Genomic DNA, 6,000 nt, shown 5'->3' on the forward strand with positions numbered 1-6,000 from the left:
AACGCTCCCACTCACTCTACCAAACACACACCCACACCCGCTCCCACTCCCTCTACCACACACACACCCGCTCCCAGTCCCTCTACCACACACACTACCATACCCGCTCCCTCTACCACACACACACCCACACACACTCCCACTCCCTCTACCACACACACACCCATACCCACTCCCACTCACTCTACCACAGACACACCTATACCCGCTCCCACTCCCTCTACCACACCCACACCCAAACCCGCTCCCACCCACTCTACCATACCCACACCCACACCCGCTCCCACTCCCTATACCACACACACACCCATACCCACACCCGCTCCCACTCCCTATACCACACACACACCCATACCCACTCCCACTCACTCTACTACACACACACCCACACCCGCTCCCACTCATTCTACCACACCCACACCCGCTCCCACTCCCTATACCACACACACACCCACACCCACACCCGCTCCCACTCCCGCTCCCTCTACCAAACGCACACCCACACGCACACCCACACCTACACCTCCCACTCTCTCTACCACCCCCCACCCCCACCCCCACATCCACACCCACACCTGCTCCCACTCCCACTCCGACTACCACTCCCTCTACCACACGCACACCCACACCATCCACTCTCTCTACCACACGCTCACCCACACCCACACCCACACCCGCTCCCAATCCCACTCTGTCTACCACATCCTCTACCACACCCACCAACATCCCCGCTCCCACTCCCTCTACGACATGCACACCCACACCTGCTCCCATTCTCTCTACCACACCCACACCCACACCCACACCCACATCCACACCCACACCCGCTCCCACTCCCTCTACCACACCCTCTACCACACACACACACACACACACACACACACACACACACACACACCACACCCTCTCCCAATTCCTCTACCACACGCACACCCACACCCGCTCCCACTCCCTCTAATGCTCCAACACCCACAGCCACAACCGCTCCCACTCCCTCTACCACACGCACACCCACACCCAAACCCACACGCGCTCCCACTCTCACTCCCTCTACCACATCCTCTACCACACCCACCCACACCCCATCCCCAACCCCACCCCACAACCGCGACCACTCCCTCTACCACAAGCCAACTCGCACACCCACACCCGCTCCCTCTACCACACGCACACCCACACCATCCACTCTCTCTACCACACGCACACCCACCCCCACCCCAACATCCACATCCACACCCGCACCCACTCCCACTCCCACTCCGACTCCCTCTACCACACGCACACCCACATCTCCTACTCTCTCTACCACACCCACACCCAAACCCACACTCACATCCTCATCCACACCCGCTCCCACTCCCACTCCCTCTACCACACACAAACTCGCACACCCACCCCCGCTCCCACTCCCTCTACGACACGCACACCCACACGCACAACCACTCCCCCTCCCTCTCCCACACACCAACTCTCACACCCACACCCGCTCCCACTCCCTCTACGACATGCACACCCACACCCACACCCACATCCACATCCACACCCACTCCCTCTACCACACCCTCTACCACATCCACATCCACACACACACACACACACACACACACACACGCTCCCAATTCCTCCACCACAAGCACACACACACCAACTCCCTCTAACGCTCCAACACCCACACCCACTCCCTCTACCACACGCACACCCACACCCACACCCACACCCACATCCCTGCTCCCACTCCCTCTACCACACGCACACCCACACCCACAACTACTCCCCCTCCTTCTACCACACACCAACATGCACACCCACACCCACACCCACACCCACACCCACTCCCTCTAACGCTCCAACACCCACACCCGCTCCCACTCCCTCTACCACACACACACCCACACCGGCTCCCACTCCCTATACCACACACACACCCATACCCGCTCCCTCTCCCTCTACCACACACACACACACACACACCCCCGCTCCCACTACCTCTACCACACGCAGACCCACACCGGCTCCCACTCCCTCTACCGCTTCCACTCCCACACCCGCTCCCACTCCCTCTACCACACGCACACCCACACCCGCTCCCACTCCCTCTAACGCTCCAACACCCACACAGTTTGAGTTGGGTGCGAGTTGTGAGTTTAGTTTGAGTTGTGGTTGTGAGTGTGGATGTGAGTGTGGTTGTGGGTGGATGTTGTGAGTTTGAGTTGGGTGTGAGATATGAGTTTTACGTTTTGAGTTGAGTTTGAGTTGTGAGCAGTGTTTGGGGGTGTTATTGAGTTGCGAGTGTGGGTGTGAGTTGTGAGTGTGGCAGTGAGTTGTGAATGTGAGTGTTATTGAGAGTGGGTTGTGAGGGTCTGAGTTGTGAGTGTGAATTGAGAGTTGTGAGTTGTGTGCGGGTGTGTTATTTAGTTGTGAGTGTGGGTGTGAGATGTGAGTTGAGTGTGAGTTTTGAGTTGAGTGTGAGTTGTGAGCTGTGTGTGTGTGTGTGTGTGTGGGGGGGGGGGGGGGGGGGGGGGGGTATTGAGTTGTGAGAGTGGGTTGTGGTTGTGAGTTGTGAGTGTCGCAGTGAGTTGTGAGTGTGGGTGTTATTTAGTGTGAATTGTGAGTTTGAGTTGGGTGTGAGTTGTGAGCTGTAAGTTTTGAGTTGAGTTTGAGTTGTTAGCAGTGTGTGGGGGTGTTATTGAGTTGTGAGTGTGAGTGTGAGATGTGAGTGTGGGTTGTGAGTGTGGGTGTTATTGAGAGTGGGTTGTGGTTGTGAGTTGTGAGTGTGGGTGTTATTGAGAGTGGGTTGTGGTTGTGAGTTGTGAGTGTGGGTGTTATTGAGAGTGGGTTGTGGTTGTGAGTTGTGAGTGTGGGTGTTATTGAGAGTGGGTTGTGGTTGTGAGTTGTGAGTGTGGGTGTTATTGAGAGTGGGTTGTGGTTGTGAGTTGTGAGTGTGGCAGTGAGTTGTGAGTGTGGGTGTTATTTAGTTATTTAGAGGTGTGAGAGTGAGTGTGGGTGTGGTTGTGGTTGTGGTTGTGGTTGTGAGTGCGGTTGTTGGTGTGAGTGTGAGTGTGGGTTGTTAGATGTGAGTGTGGCTGTGGGTGTGAGTTGTGAATTTGAGTTGTATGTGAGTTGTGAGTTTAGTTTGAGTTGTGGGTGTGAGTGTGGATGTGAGTGTGGTTGTGGGTGTGTTATTTGTGAGTTTGAGTTGGGTGTGAGTTGTGAGTTGTGAGTTTTGAGCTGAGTTTGAGTTGTGAGCAGTGTGTGGGGGTGTTATTGAGATGTGAGTGTGGGTGTGAGATGTGAGTGTGGGTTGTGAGTTGTGAGTGTGGGTGTTATTTAGTGTGAGTTGTGAGAGTGAGTGTGAGTGTGGGTGTGGATGTGGATGTGGTTGTGGTTGTGGTTGTGGTTGTGATTGTGAGTGCGGTTGTGGGTGTGGGTGTGGGTGTGAGTGTGGGTTGTTAGATGTGAGTGTGGTTGTGGGTGTGAGTTGTGATTTTTGAGTTTTGAGTTGATTTTGAGTGTTGGGTTGTTGTTGTGAGTTGCGAGTGTGGCAGTGAGTTTAGTGTGAGTTGTGAATGTGAGTGTTATGAGTGTGAGTTGTGAGGGTCTGAGTTGTCAGTAGGGATGTGAGATGTGAGTTTGGGTTGTGAGGGTCTGAGTTGTGAGTGCGGATGTGAGTTGTGAGTGTGGCAGCGAGTTGAGTGTGGGTTGTGAGTGTGGGTGTTATTGAGTGTGAGTTGTGAGGGTCTGAGTTGTGAGTGCGGATATGAGATGTGAGTGTGGGATGTGAGTAGTGAGTGTGGGTTGTGAGTGTGGGTGTTACTTTGTGTGAGTTGTGAGGGTCTGAGTTGAGAGTGAGGATGTGAGATGTGAGTGTGGGTTGTGAGTAGTGAGTATGGGTTGTGAGTGTGGGTGTTAATGAGTGTGAGTTGTGAATGTGAGTGTTATTGAGTGTGAGTTGTGAGTGCGGGTGTGAAATGTGAGTGTGGGTTGTGAGTGTTGGTGTTATTGAGTGTGAGTTGTGAGGGTCTGAGTTGTGAGTGCGGGTGTTATTGAGAGTGACAGTATGACTTGGGATTTCCACTGATCGTAGGAATAACCCAACCATACCGCGGCGGGTGGCCCTTTGTTTTACACATTGTAAGGTGAAACGGAGTCTAAACACTTCGGCCGACATTCTGTCCTCTACATCACGACGGCGATCTTCACACCTTGTACACATGTTCGGAATTGAAACCGAATCACGGATGTGTTATGTGTCGGTTGTGTTGTGAGGTAACAGATGGGGGTAAATGAGTAGGGTTGAAGCATACATCGGACTTGTATCACACGTTGTATAGATGTAGATGCTCGGTTCAATTACTCGCTGACAACCCTGGATTGTACTCTCGATATGGTATTGTAGTGTGCAGGTTGTGAACCGTTAGAACCGTTCATTGTGGTCATTAGTACGTGATACCCGTGTTCGTTATAACCGTAATACGTGATACCCGTGTTCGTTATAACCGTTCAACGTTATACCCGGGTTCGTGAAAACCGTTTATACGTGATATCCGAGTTCGTTTTAACAGTTAGTACGTGATACCCGTGTTCGTTGTAACCGTGATACGTTATACCCGGGTTCGTGAAAACCCTTAATACATGATTTCCGAGTTCGTTATAACCGTTAGTATGTGACACCCGTGTTCGTTATTAACGTTAGTATGTGATAGCCGTGTTCGTAATAACCGTTAGTATGTGGTACCCGTGTTCATTATAAACGTTAGTACGTGATAGCCGAGTTCGTTATAACAGTTAGTATGTGATACCCGTGTTCTTTATAAACGTTAGTACGTGATACCCGTGTTCGTTATAACCGTAATTACGTGATACTCGTGTTCGTTATAAACGTACGTACGTGATACTCGTGTTTGCTATAACCGTTAGTGCGTGATATCCGTGTTCGTTATAACCGTTAGTACGTGATACCCGTGTTCGTTATAAACGTTAGTACGTGATACCGGTGTTCGTTATAACCATAAGTACGTGATACCCGTGTTCGTTATAACCGTAATACGTTGTGCCCGGGTTCGTTATAACCGTTAGTACGTGATAGCCGTATGCGTTATAACCGTTAGTACGTGATATCCGTGTTCGTTATAACCGTTAGTAGGTGAACCCGTGTTCGTTATAATGGTTGATACGTGACGTCCGTGTTATAACCGTTTTTTTACTGTATTTTCTCATCTTGACAATCAAAGATGTGCAATTGATGAGAAATGTTTACAATATAAGAATAATAACACGAGAAATGCAAATCAATGAACTAGAGGTACATTGTAACGGTTATCTTTCTCTGACATATGTATGTCACTGCGTGAAATAGACACACGGCACGGTCACAGCACGTGTCATTCGAGTCAGTCACTGTCTCTGTCTCTGTCTGATAACGCACATGCTATTTTTAACAATCTAACAGTTGACGAGTACACGGACATGATGTCTTTGTTTCACACATAATTAATTGCCGAGTCTGTTCCGATGGTTGTGTGAAACTTGTTTGAAAGATGGAAAAACTTACAGACGTGCTTTGAGCTGACGAGAAAAGTGACATATCACTTCTGGTTGGTTGGTTTGTTGTTTAACGCCGCGCTCAGCAATATTCCAGCTATATGACGGCGGTCTGTAAATAATCGAGTCTGGACCAAACAATCCAGTGATTAATATCATGAGCATCGATCCACACAATTGGATCGATGACATGCATCAACCAAGTCAGCGAGCCTGACCACCCGATCCCGTTAGTCGCCTTTTAAGACAAGCATAGTTGCCTTTTACGGCAAGCATGGGTTGCTGAAGACCTATTCTACCCCGGAATCTTCACGGGTCGTATCACTTCTGATAAACTGTATCTTTAACTATATAATATCAGACATTTAAAAAAAATATGTTTGTAAATTATATCATGAAATTCAAATTCAAATAAGTTTTCTGATGCATAATTTGTTTAATTATAACTAACTGCAACTA

Source organism: Haliotis cracherodii, unplaced genomic scaffold (genome assembly GCF_022045235.1).
Source record: "Haliotis cracherodii isolate W230 unplaced genomic scaffold, xgHalCrac1.p SCAF_7, whole genome shotgun sequence".
NCBI lineage: Eukaryota > Metazoa > Mollusca > Gastropoda > Lepetellida > Haliotidae > Haliotis > Haliotis cracherodii.